The following is a 24,142-nucleotide window of genomic DNA, read 5'->3' as shown; positions in this document are numbered from 1 at the left end:
AAAGGAAAGGAAAGGAAAGGAAAGGAAAGGAAAGGAAAGGAAAGGAAAGGAAAGGAAAGGAAAGGAAAGGAAAGGAAAGGAAAGGAAAGGAAAGGAAAAAAAAAAACCCTGCTGAAAGAAGAAAGGAAGAGAAAACCCCCAGACTTTAAGTCTTAGGGCTGTATTATCCAAACGGTCTCCTTGGGAAACTACAGGAGCTACCAGGTATCATGATGGCTCCTCTTTGAAGACACTTCCATGGAAGGGTTTGAGGAGAGGGTCATTATGGCTAAGTACCACTAGATTCTCCCTGTAGATATAGCAGACGTTTCTAATGCAGACATGGATGGAGCTGCGAAGCTGTGGCACTGAAGAACCAGCCACATTATGCTGAGACACAGTTTAGGCTCCTAGTCAGGTCTTTGCTCAGTTTGATCTGCATTTTTTATGGTAGGAAACCCTTGAGACAGTCCCCAGTGATCCCTGCCTCTGGATATCCATGTTCTTGTGTTACCCACTCTCCATGAGTGGACCCTCTGGCTCACATCTAATAAAGAGATGATGGCAAAAGTGATTGGATGCCACTTCCAAGGTTAGGGTACAAAGATAACCTGCTCTTGTCTTGCTGGCTGTCTCTTGTTCTCTGACTCCCTCTGAGGGAAGTCAGCTGCCACTTCACATGCTACCTTATGGAGAGGCCTATGTGTCAATAAACAGAGGCCCTCAGTTCAACCACCCATCTGCAAAGGACTGAATGGTGACTGTAGCTAGGGTTGAACTTGGAAGCTCTCCCATCATTTGAGCCTTTAGATGAGACCATAGCTCTGGCCAATACCTTGAAAGCAGTTTCAGGAGAGACCTCAAGGCAGAGGCACCCAGCTAAGGTACATGGGGTTCCTAACCCACAGAAACTGAGATGATAGATAATTATTGTTTCAAGTCACTAGACATTAGGGGCAATTTGTTATATGGCAATAGGTATCTCATACAGTCTGTTAAGTGAGTATTCCAACCTTTTCCTTAGCAGCAGGATAAAATCAACTGCCTTACATAAACACTCAGATTTCAATTCTACAGATTAGGGTTTGGGTTGTATTTTGCTATTTATGAGTCTACACACAAATATTCAAATTTCCGTAACACTGAATGGAGACATACTGTGTATCAGACCATGAACTGTGGATCCCCAGCAATGTTGCATTCATCTCTGCACCCCAGGACCTAGCACCAGGCTTATCCCACAAGAGTGATTCTGTAACTATGGGTTGAATTAAATTCTCTCACCACTGGTTAGCTATTAAGACCCACATTTTACTGAGAGAGGGGCCTAGACTTTAAATGATTCGGAGAGAGTCATATAAATGGCATTAGGTCTTCCACGCAAATTCTAACACTGCCATCTGCATATTCCAGAATTTCTGTAGTGGGTAAAATAGCCCACTGCAGTCTAAAATGGTAATGTTTCCTTTCCTCTCTAAAATACCAGCTCAAAATAAGCAGGTGGCTTTTAAAAGTATTTTTATTCAAGGATTTCATCCAAAAAGTCTCTGTTATCCTTCTTCCCCCCCTCGAGTACAGTGAAATGGCCTTTACCATATTTTAGATGGATTCCTGGGATATAGTTCTTCAATGATGACATGTTAGCAGAAAGTAACAATCAGGTTATTTTAGTCCTCACTAATAATGTTCACAGAGCAATTGGTGTTTTTTTCCTGAGTTAATAAGAAACATTTGCAGCAAAAGCATGAGAGTCTGCAGATAAAGCAATTGGCAGGAGATGGTATGTTTAAATACCACAAAACAGCCCATATCCAAACAGGTGTGCGATAAAGCAGTATAAATAAACTGCTCTACAGGCAGTTTAGCCCAAGCGAAATTGTGTAAGAAACTTTCTTCTCATTCTGAAAAAAACCCCACATGTACACATATGTATATTATATAGATATAATATAATATAATATATATATATATATATGCAGAGAGGGGGGGGGGGAGAGAGAGAGAGAAAGAGAGAACCAACCCAGCTTCTTACATCCTCCTCAAACTACACAGCTGGAAAAACAGTTCTTATTCTGAGAGCTGAAAGTAAAAGTTGTTTGACTTCTTTTTTTTTTTTTTTTTAAATGGCCGGATAAACAAAACCTTGCTAGGGGAGCAATTCTACTTTTGCAAATGTGGCCTTGAGCTATAATCCTGTGAAAGACTCACCTCTTTTCAACCTTTAAGAAATATGTCTGCCTCTTTGAATTAGTGATGGTCACTTCATGTTGTGCTCTGATATTTTTAAAAAATGTTTCTGTTGGTGCAGTTTTCTTGACCACGTGGGCACTTGACTCAGGGCGTTAAGAATATAGATGTGGAGAGAACTGTTTGGTTTCCATTAAGACCTGCTAAGTGCACAGGAAACATGGTTTAGAGCAGAGAGGGGTTATAAAAACTGTCCTTTGCTTCATGCCATTTCTTTCTGGCCAGGAACAGAGATGGGGCAAGGAGCTGGTCCATGCCAGAAAGTCTGGAGGTATGTGGGTTAAATATTTCTCACTGGGCTATTTTTTGGTGTTTGGGATCCTTTGTCCTTTGCCAGCCTGTGTCTGGGTGAGGATGACATAACAAACAGAGCAAAGGCAGCCCAAAGTCCCAAGAGGTCACTGACACTTGACATGTCCCAGCCCTGAGGAGTGTAGTGGAAACTGAGTCCCACTCAGCTCTTGGAGAGCACGGTGCTTGCTTGTCCCTTCCAATTCAGGCTTCCAAGCTTCCATCTCTAAAGCAGCCTTGCGTGCATGGTGGCTCTGAAGATGACTTGCAGTAAATATTTGCAGGGTCTGTCACAGAGCGGATATGCAATTTATGGCCACTTTCATCTTAACTTTTATTCCTGCTTTCCTCAAGAAGTCTCCCCTTTGAATACATCTCTCCTCTCAACACACAGGCCCGGATCCCTCTCTCTTCCCCTTGGGATAGCTCTTCCTACACTCTGTGCACACAGCAGAACCATGCCAAACGGAAGAGAAATGAAAACAGTTGTGGACAAGTCCTTTGGTGTGGTTGTCAAGAGTGTGAATTTGAACTCAGGCCTGCTTCAGATCCCATCCCGTTTCCTTTCTAGCTAAGTAAATGCTTTGAGCCTCAATTCCCTCACCTGTAAAATGGGAATAAGAGCAATATTCTTTATTGGGGTGTTCTCAAAATGCAGAGCACAGAGGCTGAGGGGCACCCAAGTACTTCCTCTGTATCTCCACATAGCCCCAGACTTCAAAGGGTGTCTTCCAGGACTTCTTCAACTGGATCTTTCCCTGTGTCTCATTCCTAATTCCAGTAACTGTTCTAGGTAGTTCCAGCCTGTGACTAACCACTTCAGAGCCAGAAACCACTGGTTAATATTTCATACCCCATGAACAAGCATTTTGACATATGCCGAACTCAAGAGTTCAGCGCTATAGCCACTTCATTTTGTATCTAGAATGAGATGGAAAGCCGGCATTCCTCTCTGAAATAGAATTTTCTCCAAGAAACCATGGGTGAACAGACAATCAAAATAAAAGTTCCTTTCTGTTATTAATGAGGGTCAGAGAGCAAGAGTCAGCAGCATGGCTAGTGGTGCTTGAAGTACATTTGGTATTATTTTGTGCAGCATTCTCTCTCCCTCTTGTTTTTGCTTTTTCTCTTTTCCCCCCTGTGGCAAGTATTATAAATAGGCCTCCTCCTTATCTGATCCGCCCCTAAATGTTTTTCATTTGAAAACCACAGTTAATTTTAGATAATTGTTGCAGATAATCTCAAATTTGTGTGTAATATAGGCCCCAGTTCTAAGAAAAACATGACATTTCTGGAAGACCTGGTTTGGGTCCCTCTTCCTCTGGAGGTACCATGGCCAATATCTCTGACTGGTTTCCCGTGCTTAACAGAGACAGGCTGTACATGAAGCCTGTGGATCTCTTTTCTAAAAGCTGAGAGATTGCTTTCTCCTGCCACTTCCTGGGTGTGACTTTAAAGCTAAAGCAGGGTTTGGGGGAAGTGAGGAGTGGGCCAACCTCCCTGCCACACACACACACACACACACACACACACACACTGCCCCCCCAGGATGGGCTTTGCAATGACAACGGTCCCCAGTTCTCAGCAGGCCGGGCCCCTCATGATACACTTGCAGATAAATCTGCAGTTGAAATGTGCAAGGCTGCTTGCTGCACAACTCTGGTTGTGTTTCAGAGCCTGGGCCACATTTGTCCTGGCCCGAGTTAAGAGGTAAAGAACATTCCAATTGTTGAGCCTGGATGGAAAAAATATATTTGAAGTTTTTTCTGCTAACAAGGTATGCAGAGGACTCAAATTCCAGTAAACGAAGGTTAAAGACAGGCTGGTTTGCAGAATAAAGTTGCCTCCCCCCTGTTTAATTTTTCCATAAAGTGCCATAAAAAGCCACTATACTAACAAACATTTTGGGAAGGGAACAGGCCCCAGGCCAAGAAGCCACAAGCTTAAATGGGGGAAATCTGAACCCTGAGGCACAGTTTCCTGAGCAGAGTCATTATTCAAGAAAGGATCAGACATTAACAGCTGTACAAGAACCAAATCTATGGCCACCCTGGGCTCCCCAGTGCTGTGTGGGTCAGGTTGAGAGAGAGCCACACCCTTTGTCTTCATTTTTGACTCAAGAAGTACAGGGAGAAGGCTTCTTTACAGCTCAGGTTCTGCACCTGAGAAGAACACCAGTCTTGCTTTGTTTAAAGAATGAAAAGCAAACCCAATGCAGTAACAGTCAAAACTTCAGCTGCATTTATTTTTTTTTTTTAATTTATTGTTGTGAAACACAGAGACACTATGTTAAAATGGATACAGAAGAATAAAGTTCCCCAGAGATCTAGGTCAACCATGAAAAAGAAAAATATGGAGGAGGGGCTAACCCTACAAAATATTGACATACTACAAAACCATAATAATAAAATCAGTATGGTACTGGCTCAAGAACAGAGACTGATGAGTGGAGCAGGACTATTTATAAATGAGCACTTGAAATATGATTAACACAGCTTATAAATCATGGGGAATAGTTAGATTATTTGGTAGATGCTATTGAGAAACTCACCATATGGAAAACAATAAGATCTGTATCCCTGTATTATACAAAAGTGGACTCCAGATGAAGAAGAGATAATATGAGTGGCAAAATTATAAGGTTAACAGAAGAAAACTTAGAAGAATACTTTTGTGGCTTAGAGGTAGAGAAAACTTTGTAAATAAGAACTAAACTCACAAACTGTAGGGGAGAAAATGGATGGTTTTGATTGTTCTAAAATTGAATGTTTCTTTTTAATAAAGGATAGCAAAGATGAAATTAAAAAAAAAACAAATAGGAACACAATATTTGCAATGTCCAAAATGACTAAGAATCAATCTAGGATATGTGAGGGACACTTGTAAGTTAAGAAAAGGATTATAAAACCCAATAGGAAAGGATATGATAGGCAACTCACAGAGGTAGAAATCCAAACAGCTCACACACACTATGAAGAGGTGTTTAAACTCATCAGTCATGAGAGAAATGCACACCAAAGCTAGTGAGATATAAATTTTGTGCCCATCAGATTGGCAAGTGTTGGTCTGAAATGTGGGAACGCGTGATTCCTCATGCCCTGCTCTTGGGAGTACAGGGTAGTGAAGCCATCCTAAAGAATAATCTCATTAAATTGAGTATCCATGTCCATTAGAATCAATAGTTCATTCCACTTTTGGAACATCCCACAGAATCCTCACTTGGGCCCAGGAGAGAGAATATGGAAGTTTATCGTAGAGTTGAGACCCGTGGATGTCGGGCTGGGGGGGCAACCAAGAGATCCACAGTTGAGGAAGTGGGGAGGGAAAACACTGTGGGGCCTGTTATGGCACACTTTGTATGTAGCAGTCAGAAGAAAGTGGCTAGAATCACCAATTGACAGCATGTAAGATTCTTCAAAACACAGCGCTGCATGCAAATAAGGAAAGCAACCAGTGAGGATTGTTGAAATGATCAAATGGTAATAAAACATTCAACATGGCGACCAGCTCAAAGAAGGTATTTGATTCCATCAACAGGTAGATGGAAAATCAGAAGGGTCAATCTAACCTGACAAAAAATTCAGGACTACGGGGTAGACAGTGGTATCTGAAACTATTCAAAGTCAAATTTCTGGGTTGTCTTGCCAGTCAATTTCCTTTCCTATGTCTTTCTCTCTTACTTGGTAGCTGGATCAGAGCTTCTGTACAGAGAAAATCTCTGAACATTGAGAATGCCATCACTCGTGGACAGCCCCCTGTCCCAGTGTAGCCCCCAGCCAGAGCCACATTGGCCAAAGTTAATTCTTAGCTATTTATTTCTATGGGTTCCTAATTCATCTCCGCCCTCTTGACCTTTCATGTGCAGCCTGTGTTTCACCGTCGTGGATAGAAGTTTTGCTGAGAGTTCTTCCATGTAGAATATAGAGGGACCAATTTTCCCTCTTCCTCTATACCATACAAATATTGTAGGCATGTCCATAATATTAACGTGCACTCCCCAAACATCAGCAGTGAAGAAGGGAAATGGACGAGCTTGTCTGAGACTCTTGCTTGGGGAAGCCTAAGAGGAGAGACTCCGTTCCGCAAGCAGGAGGCCAGGGAGTTCTTTTGAGTGAGGAGACAGCAGGTTATTTACACTATATTTGTGATTAGGGGTCACAGAGAGGGGCAAGGAGCTGAATTCCAAGAGTGGAACAGGATCCAGCTCTCTCTGAAGGAAGTTCAGGGTTTGGAAATCTCCCAAGGAGCAATAATTCAAACTGAACTAACCTGATGAACTGTTTTTAAATCAGTTTGAGAAATATAGTCAAACATTGAACAGCTTCCTAGAACTGAAGCAACCGGGCAAAGGTAAGCTTTTATTAGACCTTAGCAGTACACCCGTAGCACTGGTCAGAGTGGAAGGCTCAGCTGTACCTGGGAGACTTGGTTTCATTCCCCTCATAGGAGATTGTCTAGAGCAAGGCATATTTTCTATCTCCTGGTAATTAATTATTTGAAGCTAAGATACCGAACACATGAAGTCAACTTAGTATTTTGAAGGCCTACTGTGTGCCTGTGCTGGGGCTTTTCCCGATCTTACCTCATGAACTCTCTCCCAATCCTTCACCAAAGAGATTATCATTTTCCATTTTTCCTGAGAGGAAAGGGAGTCTCTGGGAGGTTGGAGAGGTTCTCAAGGTCACATGGCTTTTCAAAAGATGTGGATTCAAACCTAGATAGCTGATTCCAGGTTAGAGCTTTCTTCAACCCACACCTGTGCCTCTAAAAGACATCAGGCATCCCTAGAGGATACCATAAAGGACCCCATGGTAGCAAGGGTGAAGGGATAAATTGTCTCTCCCCACTCATTTTCCAGCAAGGATGCTAGAGGGGAAGCTGTGAACTGAAATGGAACTAGGGAAGAAGAAATGATAATAGTGACAGTGAGATTTTGAGTTCTTAACATGTGCCAAATACTGTGACAAATGGTTTGCACGAGTCACATCCTATGAGCTGGTTATATTACTATCTCTATTTTTCCATTTGGGAAACTGAGTTTCAAAGTTTAATTAATTGTCTGAACTGAAACTTCTAATATCTCATGGAGTAGATTCTAAATTTGACTCTTAATCCAGTATTTTTAAAACAATGCTCAAAATTGTTTTCTTAGGACATGGCAGTGTGCAGCAGTGGTAGCAATAGCAGCCAAAGTGGTGGTGTTATGGTGGCCTACGTGGTGATGGTGTTGTTCTTGGTGGGGGTGGGGGTGGCGAAAGTGATGGTGGTGGTAGGGGTAGATGACGTTGATGGTGGTGGTAGTGTGGATGAGGGTGGGATGGTGGTGATAATGTTGGTAGTGATGGTCATAGTGGTGGTGGTGATGACAAAGGAGATAGTGGTGGAGGTGCTGGTGGGGGTCAGGATGGTGATGACAGCATGGAGTGGTGGTGATCCTGTTGATGTTGGTTTCATTCCCCTCATCACCACCCCTCATGTTGGTGGTGGTGATGGTGATGATGGTGGAAGTGATGGTAGGGGTTATGATGGTGATGGTGGTGCTAATGATGGGAACAATGATGGTGATGATGGTGCTAATGATTGAAGTGCTGGTGGTCTTGCTGGTGGTAATGATGGTGATGGGGGTGGTAGTCCTGATGGTGGCAGCAGCAGTTGTGTTGGTGGTGTTTATAGCATTAGTGATGGTGGTGGCTGTGACAGGGGTGGTAGCCATGAAGATATTGGTGGTGGTGGTTAATGCAGACTTCCTCTGGAGAGTTTCTAAAAAAAAAGAGTCTTCTATATTCTCTGTGCCCGAAGAGTTGAATAGCTTTTCCTCCATAGGTTGGCTTTTAAATCCTCTGCTTCTATTCACTTCCATGCTATTGACAAAAGCTGTCGGTGTCCAGGACCAGCCAGAGAGAGACAGACCCCTTGACTGTTTCCCCGAAGGCGGCCTTTGGCCACTCTGTGCTGGAACACATGACCCCCTGCCTCGCCCCTGGCACATTAACCAGGTGACTGCCTGCCAGGACCCAGCCCAGTCCAAAGGGATTTGGGATTCAGTGTCCCAAACAAGGCACTGATTAGCTGGTAATCAGGCAGCGATTAGCAGGTCGGGTCACCTGCAGTTCAGTGCCCATTGTTCCCTGCAAAGTCCTGGGATGTTTGCCACGAGGCCAGAGAGTCTGAATGTCTGAGGATCCTGCTGCCTGCAGCTCTGCTGTGTAGAACTGTGATTAAGGGAAAATCCTGTTCCCCTAAGCCCGTCCCCCCGAGGAGTGCTGTGAATCCCCTCTGCCTATTCACACAAAAGGCTTTGGGGGAAAGAATGGCCTGCTTAAGAGCCCAGGAGTGACAGGGAGGTGAGGCCCCAAGAGTGCACTGAAGAGCTAGAAGCAAATTAGCACATTCCTCCTAGTGCCCGGTGTTGAGAGTGAGTGTAGTGAAATTGGGCAGAGTGGAGCCCAGCCTGGGATTCTAATGTGTCTTCATGTGTGACCTTGGACAAGATACTTCACCTCAAGACTCTGTTACCTTGGATTTTAAGATGATTAATAATAATACCTGTCTCTTAGGGCTGTTTGAGGTTTAAATTTTAAAAAATGAATGTAAAACCGTTAATATAGGCTCTAGAATAGAGGGAGTGCCCAGTAAGTGCTATTGCAGTCACCATCAGTCATACGAGACATCATCGTTCTTCAAAGTACTTTATACTTTAAAAAAATGCCTCAGTAACATCACTTCTAAGATGAGATGAGTCCCTCCTTTGCAGTCCTTCATAAAGATGAGATGAGGTAATTCTTATAAAGGATTCAATACAGGGCTTAGCACATAATTCGCACTCAGAAAGTGATACTAACAATGATGATAATCGTCATTATCATTTGCTCAAAGATAAATGCAAAAGGATTTTTTGCAGTGTATTTCACTACGTTGCAGTATATAATCATGAAAATTTAAAAGCATGATTTTGAACTAAAAGGGGATTAATGAAATGATTCATGGAGCATTTGCATCATTGAGTCCCATACAGTTTTCTAATCCATGTGTCCTCGAATCATCTGGAGATCTTGTTAAACCACAGATTCGGATTTCGTAAGTCTGGGGTGAGGCCCAAAGTTCTGCATTTCTAATTAATTCCCAGGTGATTCCAGGGCTGGAGTTCATAAACCCCACTTTGAGTAAACAGGACATACACTTTTGTAATGCAAAAGTATGCATATACATGCGTATACATAGAAAACTAGAAAACCTTCAAGGCTATCCTGAAGAACAGTAAATCTCGAAGTGAGGGACTGTGAGTGGTTTCTCTCCCCTTTACAAAATGCCCTATCTTTTTCAAAAATTTAATAATGGACATGTAAAGAAAACATTAAAAAATGCAATAAATTTTATCAATATAGAAAGATCTTCCTTTCCCTTCCACCTTGTCACATGGCCAGGTTTTCCAGCACATTCCTTGCCAGGTCTACATGCCTGATGCTCCAATTTTCTCCTATAGCCACACTAGGCCTTTTCAGCGGCTTAACCACAAGGAAATCACATTAGCACACGCTCATTCTATAGGCTTCAGCTCTCTAAGGAGCAGGTGGGTTCCAGCTCCGATATAGCAGCTGGCCAGGATTCAGGGCCTGGAGGCATGCAAACCAGCCAGGTGCAAGATGGACAGTTATTAACTTAAAGGAATCCAGAGAGTTCTGAAGTCTGATTCTGGCCACATGTGGAGAAGGCATTCCAGCAAACATGGCAGGGTATTCTCTGGAGTTGGAAAGAGCTCAAGAAAGTCCGTCCTACAAAAGCAACAGATCCACTGGCCCTTCTCTAAGGAGTGGGATGAGGGAAAGACTCCCAGGATCTAAGGTAGTAGGCATAAGATCTTTTCTTCCTTTTGAGCACCACCCCTCATACTCCTCTGAAAAGAAAATTGAGTATGTGAGCCCAATATCTCAACTTCATCAGATTATAGTTATAGTCACTGAGAGGTTGACAGAGTTGGAATAAGCAAAGAAAGACAGTATATGGGTTGAATTCTAGCCCTGCCATTTAATAGCTAAATTGCCTTAGACTAGAGCCATGGCTCCGTTTCTGCCCATGGGCAATGGGAATAGCTGTGCAATAGTATCTTTAGGTTAGCAATTATGGAGCTAAGGGATCCTAGCCTCTGACAGGGCACAAAGCAGGCTTGCTTATGCCCATGTTAACAATTGTTATGCTTTGTATTCAGTATTTACTGTCCTCCTCATCATAACATACACTTGTACCCACGTAGATGAACTCCCAGCCATCGTGAAGTCCCTTGTATTGGCCCCCATCACTAAATCCATTTATATATCAGTCAGATGTTGGGAAGAAACAGATGTTGTACTCAGACTAGGTAATAGGAGGAGAGTTTAAGAAAGGTACTTTCACAGGGGTGACGGCATGGTTTAGGAAGTCCAAAAAGGAAAATATAAGGCTCCAGGGGTAGCAACAGTAATGGGAAGAGAGGTTGAAAAGGACCATTACCCAGTTCTTCTCACAGCTTGAAAAGCCAAGGAGAAGAAGCAATACAAGCATCCAGAGAGGGTAGCTGTATAGAGAGAGTTGCTTGATAGGGACAAGGCTCTGGCCTTTATTGGGGGGGAGAGGTACTGCCAACTCACCAGGGAAAGGGAGGCTAGGGAATAAACCCAGACTCCTCTGTTCATACCCTCCTAAGCCTGCTCATCCTTTGCCAGACCTTGGTGTGGTTACTCCTCTGACTGGCTTTCACTTGGATACTTTCTGACCTTGCTGAGTGGCTATCTTGTGTGCATAGTTACACACTCAAGAGAAGAAGTCCACATTTCCAAAGGGGACAGCTATGGCTATATCAATGCATGATACACAACTCAGAGACTGAATCTACTAAAAGTGAAATTTATTTTAAGACTGATGTGTAAAGCATCATTATAGGACTCTGCATCCTGGATATCTAGTCCCATTGGTGATCTAACCATGAAACTCACTGAAAGACTTCCAGAAGCAGGTAACTTCCAAAAGAAAGATTCTTCCCAAGTTTCTATGGAACAAGAAGATAGTGCTATTTTGTGGAACCCAAAGGGAAGTCAGATGGCAAGAGAAGCTGTGGCTGTTGCCTCCTGGGAGGCCAGGGTTCCCGGAAGTGTTCAGAAGAAGGACAATGAATCTGGAGGGACACATGGAGCAAACATTGCAGTAGCTCTGTCAATCCAAATCTGACCCTTATTTCATGAAACCTTCCAGGAAATCTTACTTCATGAAACTTCCTCCTTGGAGCTCACACACACCTTTCATTTAGCATTTGACACTCATAACTTTAAATTAATTCTCTATATGCATGAATCATTTCCTGAGTAGACTGTCAAATCCTTGAGGGCAGGAAGGTAGTATAAAGCACATCCCATGCTTTAAAATATGTGAAAGTGCAGGGGATGCTGGCTGGCTCTGTTGGTGGAGCATGGGACTCTTGATCTCAAGGTTGTGAGTTTGAGCCCCATGTTGGGGGTAGAGATAATTTAAATAATTAAGTAAATAAACTTCAAAAATTTTAAACATAGTAGCAGTTATTTACTATAAAAGACTATGCAGATAATTCAGAATATGCTTTATCGATTTTATTTTATAACAAAACCACAATATTAAAAAATTTGAGTCAGATAAGGTGGTTTTCCTGCCCTATCACTGCCACATGGAACATAGCATAGGCATTTTTAATCTCAATAGCTTGGATTTCCATTTTCTATATGAAGACATTGAGGATCAGGTGGGTTCAGTCACCTGCCTAGATTCCCACACCTAGTAAGTGGTGTAGTGAGACTCAGACCCAAGGCTATGTGTTTCCATGTCCAGTCTATTTTTTTAGGTAAACTCTACCCTTAATGTGGGGCTTGAACTCACGATCCTGAGATCAGGAGTCAAATGATCTACCAACTGAGCCAACCAGGTGCCCCTCCATATCCAGCCTTTTGATTAGATTGAATTATTTTTTGAGTGTTATTGAGTGGCTAGTGTTATATTGATGCACATTGTGATGAAGGATTGGGGTGGGAGGTGTTGAGGAAAATACAAACAAGAAGGAATGTCTGGCCAGAGATGTTGATGTAAACCCAGTTCACATTGGTCTTTGGTGCAGTGGCGGTTAGATCAAGAGCAATGGGGAATTTGGAGCCATATGGAAGCCAGGTAGCCATACAGATGAGGCTGTCCTCACAGGTACTCTCCAAGTACACTTCCAGGTGGGGATACTCCTGGCATTTCCACATCTGGCTTAGAAGCTATCAATCCATGAAGAGCTGAAATGCATTAAAGGGAAGTTCTGGGTTGTTCCTAATTATATGATCCATGATCCTCATTCCAGGCATCTGCTGTTTCCTACTTTGAGTCTGCAGCTGAATGGTTTTTTTTTGTTTTTTTGTTTTTTGTTTTTTTCCCAGAACTCTTCATGTCAATCCTTTTGGATCTTCACAGGGTTATGGGAATAATGACCCTCAGGACACACCCACATTCTGTTGGGAGGGCACAAATCTGGGGCCCTCTGACTAGAGGAACGAAGAGAGTCCACGGAAGAAAAGTTGTTGACCTCCTTATTGTGGAAAACCGTAGGAAAGTGATGCTCATCCTTCATGCTCCAAGTGTTTGGAATTTAGGAAATGAATTTTTTTTAGGTAATAGATATGATAAAGTATTCAACGGATTAATAATGCTCAATACAACCTTTGTGTGGCTTGTAATTCTGACAATACAACTGATCTGCTACTATAATTTTACTATCCTTATAGAAAAGTTAATTTACTATTATTTTGGAATGACAAATTGAGTCATGTGAAGTTTCAGGAATCACACACACACACACACACCAGGTAAAGTCATAACAAAAGTCCTTTTGCCTTTCATATATTTCGAGGACAATGAAACCATTCAATCAGTGCCAGAATGATAATTGTCTTTTTGGACACATGACCTCATATTCCCAATCTATTAAGCACACCAAATCTGAAAATGAGTGGTATTAGGGATTCTACTGAAATGGATACAAGGGGATTGAAATAAAATCAAGCCTGCTTAATTTTGTAATCCCTAAAGGAATACATACTAACAGGACAAGTGACTTAGGACCCTTAGAAAAGAACAAGAACACAGAAAAATAAAATAGTGGATGCATGTGGGTTTTTACTTACTGGATGCCTGACCCTCATTGCTTCACATCACATCAATTTGGGGTGGAGGTGGAAGTGAGATATTGACTCAGGTGTGGGTAGCAATTATGATGGCCTAAGATCAAATGTCATGGTAAAGTGGGTTCACTGACCTCTCTACAGTGCTGTTGTTGTCAAGATTCTGTATAGCCATGAACATTCTGCTACTGGAGCCAATCCACAGGATGGTTAGCTACATCAGAAACAATGGCTTCCTGTGGTCCAACCTTCATTCTAGGGGCCACTTCACTGTGAATTTTAGAACCCTCTTTCTCTAGAGATATGGGTGCAGGTTGCACCCAGTTGGGTGTTTTGGACATGTGTGGCTATGCAGTGTTGCTCTCACAAGCTATTCAATGATATAGACCCATCAGTGATCCAGAAGAGAGGACAGGCATCTGGCAACTCTCCAATTTAGGGTCAGCACCCCAGCCTCTCTGGGACACTTTCTGCACTGAAAAGGAGCTTTGTTACCTGCTCTTAATCTAAATCTTAATTTCTATGCCCTGGACCCTGCTATCCATAGTTCCCAAAGTCATTGTTACTGTTTCTCCTAAAAGGCCTAGAAAGTGGGTTCTTGGGCAAATGGAAACCTTGGGCAGGGCCCAGAAGTTCTAAGGTGGGAGTGCTGATCAAGTGTCTCCACTGCCATCCCTGGACCTCTCTGAGGCCCCCACACTAGCCCCCTGGAGACTCACATTAAAAATGCTTCAGGGCAGGAAACCTGGTTGATGGATTAATCAATCAACCAACAAGTATTTATTGAGAGCACCTAATTTTTACTCAGCAAATGCTGACTGGAGCGGATGGTGCAGTGACAGGTAATGGAGGAGTCTTCAAAGTCAGACAGAGGACGTGAAACTGATACTCAGCTAGCCACGCATTCATTCGACAGTTAGCCATTGAACACCCATGCAAGAACTGTGCAGTATCCTGGGAAATGAGGATAAAGAAGACAGTTTAGACTTTCTTTCATCCCATGGAGTTGATAGTCTATCAGGGTCACAATTATTTTAAAGTATTTAAAATAAAGATAATGAGTATTATAATTGGAAAATAGACTGCTTATGAGGCTTATGGTGGTCAAGGAAGTGAGGAGATTTAAACCTCAGATTTTTCAGACCAGGAAGGATATAACCATGCAGTGGTTTGGGAATCTGATTTTGGTGGTGGTAGATGAGATGGATAGAAGGAGGTATTGGGTTTAAAAGCACCTACCCTCCGTAATTCATGTCTACCCAGAACCTCAGAATGTGGCCTTATTTTGAAATAAGGTCTTTGTAGATAAAACTAGTTATGATGAAGTCATGCTGGATTAGAGTGGGACTTAAAGAAATACTTATAAATGACTGGTGTTCTTTTAAGTAGACCTTGTGAAGATACAGACACACACAAGGAAGAAGGGCATGTGAAGACAGAGGCAGAGACTGTAGTGACACAGCTAAAAGTTAGGGAACAACAAGGATTGCCGGCTGTCACCAGAAGCTAGGAGAGAAGTAGGCAACAATTCTTCCCTGGAGTCTTCAAAGGGAGCATGACTCTGCTGACTCACTGATTTTAGACTTCCAGCATCCAAAGTGGTGAGAAAATAAATTTCCATCATCTTAAATCACCCTATTTGTGGTAGTTTGTTATAGGAGACATAGGAAACTTGTACAGATAACAGTCTGGATTCGAGGAGGTCTCCAGGCTAAATTACTCCAGTCCTTACTTAGAGGGTTTGAGGGCCCAGAGAGAAAGCATACATGTAATTTTGTATGGTCGCATGCAAGATGATGGTTGAAGACCCTGGTAGAAGAAATTTATCTCTCAAGCTTATTTCATGATCAACAGGCAACCCAAAAGAGCATGAACAGACAATCATTGACCTTCAGAAGATTCAGCTCTATTTATGGGACAGCATAAGAGAGGAAGCAAGTGGAAGAGTGAAGAAATTACTGCAAATCTTCCGTTCAACTCAATCGGTATTTATAGAGCTTTGCTTATTTCATGTCCTCGAGAAATTCACAGCGCAAATCAGGAGCAAATGAAAACAGTTCGAACAAACAAACACAGTTCAAACCAAGGGGATACAGGTAATCACGGAAATAAACTGAAGGAATGAAAACAGTGCTGAGAAAGAGAAATAGTTGTCTCTGTTGGAGGGCGGTCAGACTGTCTTCCCAGAGAAGATGACATCTAAGCAAGGGTTAAAAGAATTGATCCAAGTGGGCCAATAGATAAGGATGGAGGAGAGAGGAAAGAACCAGAATCTACTGTTGTGTCTGAAGGCTCCTAGAGTAGTAACCACCCCTGACTCCAGTGCCTTCATCCAGCATGCAGAAGCACACAGAAACTGGTAAGTAAATGAATGTATGAACTAATGAAGTGACGCAGAAGCCAAGAAAGAGAGTGCTTTGGCGAGGAAGAGAGGGTGATGCAAATCGTTGAAAGACAGAGGGACCCGAGGCAATCAAGGATGACTGCAAATCAAAGAGCAGGTCACAGGAACCTTGGGAAGATCTGAGCTTTGGAAAAGTCCAAGAGCAGCTTCCAGGAGTTGAGAAGAAAAGAGTAAGTAATGAGGAATGCACAATTATGATAAAGGTTCAAGCTGCTTGGCAGAAAAAAAATATTGGAAAAGGAGTGTTTGAGGGGAATATTGTGTTTGAAGGATAGAGAAGTAAATGTGAAGGTGCTGAAGACATAGCTACTCAGGGGCCAGGGATGGATGGATAAACAAATCGGCCAACATTGAGTACCTAGTACATGGAAGGCACTGTGCTAGCCATTTTCAAATACATTTTCTCTGCATCTGAAACTGAAACTTCACATGAAATGTTAGCTCTAGAAAGAGGAAGTAGGTTTTCCCTTAGAAAGAAGAAACAAGTTTTCCTTTAATAATGGGGAGTGGGGCAGACAGATGGATCTTATAAGGAAATGGGTTGATGGAGGTGTCCCTCTCAATCATCAAATATCCACTGGTTAGCCTCTCTGTGTTAGACACTCTGCTAAGGGCCTCAGACACTTCACCTACTGGGAACCTACAGCAACCCTAGAATGTTCTATCATGATCCCCATTTGGAGATGGGGAAACCAAAGCTGTTAAAACTTTACCAGATTATTTCAACATGCAGGCAGCTGCCAGTGAATCCAGGATCCAAAGCTGAGTGTGTCTGGACTCAGTTTCTTCATCTGTAAAACTAATCTCAGGGTTGTTGTGAGGTGGAATTATGGATAAGGTGCTCTTATCATTCTTTCTTTGCCCTTTGGAATGAGGTCTTCAGGTCCTTGAAAGACCGTCACCCCTCTGTCAACATTCTCCATTGCTTTTTTGGAGTTAGAGACTTCTTGGAGCCCAAGAAAGGTGCCAGAAGCAGTATGAAGTCAAATCCATCTGTTACCTTGGGCCCAAGATGTCTGCTCCTTGCTCCCAGAAAAGAAGCCATGTTTGGGTTCCAAATACAGAACATGACCAAAAAGCAAAGGGTGTCTCCAAATGGAATAATGCAAACTGAGACAATAGTTGCCCAGATCAATAAGAAACCTTTAAAGGCCACTGATGAGCTAGACTGCAGGGACACTCCTATTCTGGAAAAGGAAAATAAAATAAATCAATAAGAGACAAAACTAATATTAAAAAGCTGAGATTTACTCCCTGCTTCCAGGCACTCTTTGCCAAGCTGATTCTCTGGTCAGACTTGTTCATTTCCTTCTTGCCCTCTGTGATGGGATCCTAAGGCCCTGGTGAGAGAGAAAAGTGCTGGCAAACAGATTCTTGCAAGATGGTGGCAGGAAAGCCATGGGTCATGTCTCATTGCTCTGGTTACTGATTACCATGACCAGGGGCAATTTGCCTGAATTCAACAAACTGAGTGTATGGGGAATGTCAAGCTCCCATTCCCCACCCTCCAATCTCATTTATGTAATACATCACAGCCTGCTGCCTTTTTAAGAGTTTTCTGGTGCTTTTAAGAGATTAATTTACCGACCATGTGATCTTGGGCAAACTTCTCACTGTCTCCATCTCAGTGCCTTATCTATAAATTGGTTAGCATTGCTGGGATGGAGTGCTAGGTGATCAGTGTCATCTTCTTCATCACTGCCAGTACCACCACCATCACCAGCCCAACCATTAATACTGATATGTCTGGATGCCCTTGTGGCTTTGTGAGGGGCCGTTTAAGGGTCAGAAAGACTGTCACTGATTAGCTGGCTGGTCTTGAGCAAGTAGTGAATCTTCTCTGATCATCATGTAAGCCATCGCAGACCCAGGACAACATCTCTTCTGGTTACTTGAGGAGGCTGGGCATGTAATGGGCATGTAATGAGTACTCAGAAAGGGTCCTGTGGCTTAGATCTGTGATTGGTCCCCCAGCAAACTTTTTAAAAATTTATTACTTATTTACTTGAGAGAGAAATATAGGCAGAGAAAAAGAGAGCATGAGCCAGGGGAGGCACCGAGGAAGAAGGAGAGGGAGGGGGAAAGAATCTCAAGCAGACTCCACACTGAGCACAGAACCCATGTGGGGCTTGATCCCATGATTCTGAGATCATGACCTGAGCTGAAGCCAAGAGTCACTCATCTGACTGAGCTACCCAGGTGCTGCATCCCCGCTCCCCCGCTTCTTGACCCAGCAGAACTTTTTAGGCCAAAATCTTGTTTAGGCTCAAGTCTTAGTGAGACCAGATTGACACTGCACAAGAAAGACAAAAGGATCTGTCTGGGAGTGAGAGCATGTAGAAAGCTGCATCGTCTGGTTGGACACAGGTATGAAAGAGATCCAGGCAGGCTCAGCAACCCTTTGTGAGAAAGCTTCCCACCATGACCTTCCTCCTTGTTTCTCTTTCCCTGGCCGTGGCACAGAGCCCCCCTCTTCATTAGAGCTGCTTGGGTAGCTGTAGGGAATGCAAAGGGATGAAGGGCTTTTCCTCTTGGGCCCTTGAGCATCTCCTTTCAGAACTTGGGATCATCCTGTCTCCCCACACAGCCCTCCGTCCCCACCTTTTTGCTAGGTTCTGGGCTCCATACATGGTCCGGGATAGCAAGGGCTATGGGGATCATGATGATCACACTTGTGTCGTAGATATTATTTCATTCAACATGACCTGACCCCCAACTGTGTGCCAGGTGCCATACTGGGTAGCAGAGATCACCAGATTAACCAAACATGGTCTATACCATTGAGGCCATTCTGCACCAGCCAGTTACCATAGCTGTCATACAAAGCCCTGATCCCTACCACTTTCATTTGGCCTGGAAGAGAGAGCTCTTGAGAATTTAAAATTTTGCCCTTTTTTTTGGAACAACCTCTCATTGCTTCTTCTTTTGCAACCCAAGCGACTCTGAATCCTTTGCTCCTCCTTCTTTTCCTTCACCATGATCAGTTTTTTACTTCTTCACTCTTCCCTCCTGGCTTTTTGTACTGCAACATCTTTGTTCTCGTGTTACACTTGGATACTTTCCCCTCATCCCATCTCTGCTGCTTGTTGGCCAATTTCCCCCAGTGGTGGGTGGGGACATTCTCTTTCCATGTCTCTATCTCTCTCTACCCTAGATAAGTGGATATGCAAGAGTATGGGTGTCTAACTCCTCCCCTCGCACCCCCAGAAGCAACTCTTATTAGCCTGACTGCTATAGTCCCTGAAAAGAAAAGAAAAGAAAAGAAAAGAAAAGAAAAGAAAAGAAGAAAAGAGAAAAGAAAAGAAAAGAAAAAAGAAAGAAAGAAAGAAAGAAAAGAAAGAAAGAAAGAAAAGAAAAGAAAAGAAAAGAAAAGAAAAGAAAAGAAAAGAAAAGAAAAGAAAAGAAAAGAAAAGAAAAGAAAAGAAAAGAAAAAGTCAGGGCAACATTTTCCTCCTATCTCCAACAGACAGGGATTATTCCACTGCAATATTTCTGCTGCCATCCTGTTCTCATCCCATGCACTATCTGGTTCCTCTGAGTTCTCTTACATCATTTTAGATTTCCCTTTAGCAATTCTATCTTTAGCAAGGACCTCCTCTTTGAGAAAAAGAAAACCTCTGCATGCCACTTTTCTTTCCTCTTCACCTTCCTCTTCTCTAACTCTTTTTCACATGCTGATCCCTTGGAAGGATGACAGGGCCTGACACCTGTTGAGTGTCTTAGATGCTAGGTGGCACAAAATCTTCCATGGATGGAGCTCCTGTAGAAGCGATTAGCCTGGATTTAACAACAAGGAGACCGAGGCTCAGAAAACTTAGACCGTGTGTTGTAGATCACACATAATTATGTGACAGGTCTCCAAGGCTTCGTGCTATCTGTTCTTTGAAATATCCACACATGGATGACATATGTGAGCATATGTGAACCCGGTCGGCTGGGTCCGTGTGACATTCATTATAGAAAATGTTTGTTTGATTATTTCTCATTCCTCACCCTCAATGAGGGTCTTTGTGCTGGCTTTAGAATTATTGTTTTCTAAGTGATTCTGTGTTCAGAGTTCTACAATGAAAAGGCTATGCCTTTGTGCAAATCTAGGGTGGGAAGAAGAGCCAAAGTGCCTGAGTTCAAACCCCAGCTCTTCCTGTTCAGGTGGCCTCAGGCTACGAGGAAAAATAAGAGCACTTTCCTCATAGAGGTTGCCATGAGTCTTTTGCATTTTGACTGGGGACTCAGAGTGAGGCTCACAGGGCCAGTAGCCTCCTGCACGGCACACGCAGTGCTGCATAAGTGTACACTGATGATTTCCTTATCCGAGATAAGGGCTCAGAGACTCTTGGCTTCAAGATAAACCTCTTGACATTACAAACTTCATCTTTCCTGTTAATAAAACAGAGGTAATACTCTCCGTGTTGAAACTTTGTATGAGCCTCTGATGAGATAAGCTACATAAAGCTGCTAACTCAGGCACGTGGTCGTAGCAGGTGTTTTCTGGCTGAATACCTGCCAGTTCCCTTTCCCTTTGTTTGAGGCAGCTCAAAGCACTACGTACTTGGGATCAATGGAAGGAACTAGAATAGGGAAACAAAGAAACAAGCAAACTTTGGGGCTGGATCTGGCTGAAGATCAGCTTCATGGGCCCAGCCAAGGAGTCTCCTATTCTCAGTTCCCACCAAGGGGTGGTCTGGCTTGGGTAACCAACTGAAGTACACCCCACCCCTTTCCAAGGTGGTCCCCAAACTTCTTGGTGAGTGGCCCTACAGACATGGCTTCTTTGAGGGGGATGGGGATGACGCGAAAGATTATTCATGTCTGCATTGGGCTCTCCCTGAGTCACCCCAGAGCCTGGTGGTAACTGGAAGAAAACACTCCTGATCAATACCACATTTCCAGATTTCATTAGTTTTTAATAGCTCAGTGCTCTTTTGGAAGGCAGCATTGGGCATTCATAACTTTTTGGAGACAAAGAAAAATGTTGAGAGGCCACCCTTTAAGAGTGGACTTGAGGACACCCTGGATCCTCTGAGGGGGTTTTCTTCCTCCAGAAGCTGCGAGGAGTGCTGTTGCTGCCTGACATGAGCTGTCTCCCTGTATTGCCTAGGGGTGCTGAATGTCTCCCTGTCTGATGCAATAAGATTTTCCCCAGGACATGGTAAACTTGCTCTCAGCATCTTTCCCCAAATCACCAAGTTCTGACAATAATCTCATTCAAATGTCTGCCTCTCTTCACTTATCACAACTATGCTAGTCTGGGCCAACTCCCTGGGGAGACTAGCCTTAGCAATGACCAGACCTTCCAGCAGCCAGAATGAGCTCTGCAGACTGTGATGGGAAGTGTGTCCCCTTGCTACCAAGCCCTCACTTGGCTTCTCAATGTTCCCTGAGCTGCCTTGCTCATCTTGTGAAAACCTCCGTTGCCTCTCATCCCCCTCCCTGGCCCTTTTGTTGTTGTTGTTTGTTTCCAAAACATGCCAGGATTTTATACATTCATTGTCTTCATCTATGACCTTCCCATAGCCTGGACAACTCTTCCTCTACTCCTTTATGAAATGTCATGGTTATTCCTTTGTTCATGTCTTGGCTTATGTGTCTTCTTTCAAGAGGCTTTCCCCAACAAGTTTACCTAAGGATACCACTATTCCAGTTGTCTTTATTCTATAGCATTCTCATTATTTATTCCCATAATTTGAGATCATGAATGCATTTGCTCATTTTTATCCCCTCCTGATGACTGAAAGCTCTCTGATGACTTGGATCTATCTTACTCACCACTGGATACCCCATAAGAATACTGTACCTGGCACATAGTAGGCCCACGCTACACTGTGTTGAAAGAATGAATGAATAAGGGCAGAAAGTGAATCATTTGGCAGACTTGTGGTTCTCCACTGTGTTCATATCAGCGGGTAAGGTAGGTATGTGTGTATGTGAATGGAGGGAGAATTTTCTGGAGCTTGGATTGCTCCCTGCTAAAACCCTTCCATGGCTTCCCATTGACCCCTGGACAGAGCCCTAACTCAGTTTAGTTTATGAGGCTCCTCATGAATTGCCCTGCTTTCTCCCTTCAGAACTTTCTCTTACTCTACTTTCTAACTCCCTCTGCAGAATATGTAACATGTTTCCATGTCTATGAGGCTTGGCTCTTTCTGCTCATTTTCTGTACATTGTTGCAAGGACCTTTTCATGTGACATTCTCTCCAGATAGCCTCCATGTTGTCTCTGTGGGTCAATTGGGTGCTCTCTCTTTGTGCACCCTGCACTTTCACCTTAAACCAGAGTCTCCAAAGTGGGGCAATGCAAGGCCATGTTTTGGGCAATTGGGGAAAGATATGAACACTATTTTTTAGAACACTATTTCTTAAATTTCTACTTTGTAGGTTTTACAGTATGCACAAAATATTAGCATACCATTGTACCTATACTAATTTTAAAAGAGGAATATAAATGTACATGGGGGAGTATGGTCAATGAATTCCTAAGTATGCATGGTCAGAAAAGTTGGGGTATCCTAATGACACAGTATTCTTCCCATTGCATTGTATGTGTCTGTTTTTGTCTGTCTCTTCTGAGAATTCTTTCAAGGAAACTCATCAGAAGGAATGCTGCACAGAGTGGTACTGTTCAAAGGTGGCAGAGAGCTGGTTTTAGATGGTACATCAAAGAAGGATACCCCAAAACACTGACTCCTGCCTTTTTCAATTTCAATTCACACAGGAGACAGTCTAAGCTAGCTGCTGGTAAGTCAGTATTCTGAGACCTCTGGGTAATACTTGCCAGTTTCCCTTTTTCAAAGAGAACTCAGGCTCTAGTTTAAAGCCCTTGAAAAGGGACTCTTATGCAGCCATAATCTAACAAGTAGGCTTTATTTCCATTGCTCCCTGCTATTTGTGGCAAATAATGTTGGTTTTTCTCTGCTAGCTGGTTTCTGTGCAAACTTTCTTAAATCTATTTAAAGAGTGATTAAATTAAAAATCTATTACTTATAATACATGTAAAACCTATGTATGGAAGCCCATTTACATCTGTGAAACACTAGGGCAGCATAGGAACATAATCTTTGAGATACGAAGACTTTGCTAGATTTCTGGTTCTGGCAGTGACTAAATATGTGACCAACGGCAAGTTTTCTTTGACTCTGACTCTAAAACAGTGGCAAAATCACTTACAAGGTTTTTTGAAGATTAGTATTAATGTATGTAAAGACATTTTCCAATGCTGGCACCTGCTTGGTAACTGATACAGGTTTATTCAATGAGTAAAGGGTGAGTCTGAATGAAACAAATCTGAATCAGTGAATCAATGAGCCTGGATCCTCCACTAAAAGTCTCATCCATCTTAGCTGGGATGAGTCAGGCTCTGGAGGGTTCCATTCTCTCTTCACTAGGGTCCCATTTCATACCCTGTTGGCATTTACCTGGGAACTTAGGAAAGTTAAGGAATCTGGCCAATCCCTGAATTCACTTTTTTGGGGGGATTAGTGTCAGAGGATAATGGATAGTGGATGAGACCTACACTTACTTTGTGATTCTGCTGGAATCCTGGTAGAACATTGACTGCAGAGCATGAGATGTCTCTAAATAAAAGTTCTGTCCTGACAGTTGATGAGTTACCCACACAAAGAAATGTTCAAGACCACAGGTGATGACCATGTGACCCAGGTCCTGACTCATCTTTTCTCTAAGAAACATCATGTTCATCTTCTTGAAAACAAACCATTCAAGGGAATCACGAACCAGGTCTTGAAAGAGTGTTTCTGGAGTCTTTTTTTTTTTTTTTTGAAAGATTTATTTTATTTGAAAGAGAGAGAGAGAGAGAGAAAGAGCATGAGCAGGGTAAGGAACAGAGGGAGAGAATCTTAAGCAGGTTCCATGCTCAGTGAGGATGTGGGGCTCAATTTCATGACCCTGAGATTATGACCTGAGCTGAAATCAAGAGTCAGAAACTCAACCAACTGATCCACTCAGGTGTCCCAAGTGTTTCTGAAATATTATGTACAGGCTCTGCAGATGTGATGTTATAGGTTGACATTCAATCCCATCCCTAACACTCACAAAATAGCTATTCCACT

Source organism: Canis lupus, chromosome 5 (genome assembly GCF_003254725.2).
Source record: "Canis lupus dingo isolate Sandy chromosome 5, ASM325472v2, whole genome shotgun sequence".
Classification (NCBI taxonomy): domain Eukaryota; kingdom Metazoa; phylum Chordata; class Mammalia; order Carnivora; family Canidae; genus Canis; species Canis lupus.
The sequence above is the reverse complement of the archived record's forward strand: the minus strand, read 5'-3'. Positions refer to the sequence as shown.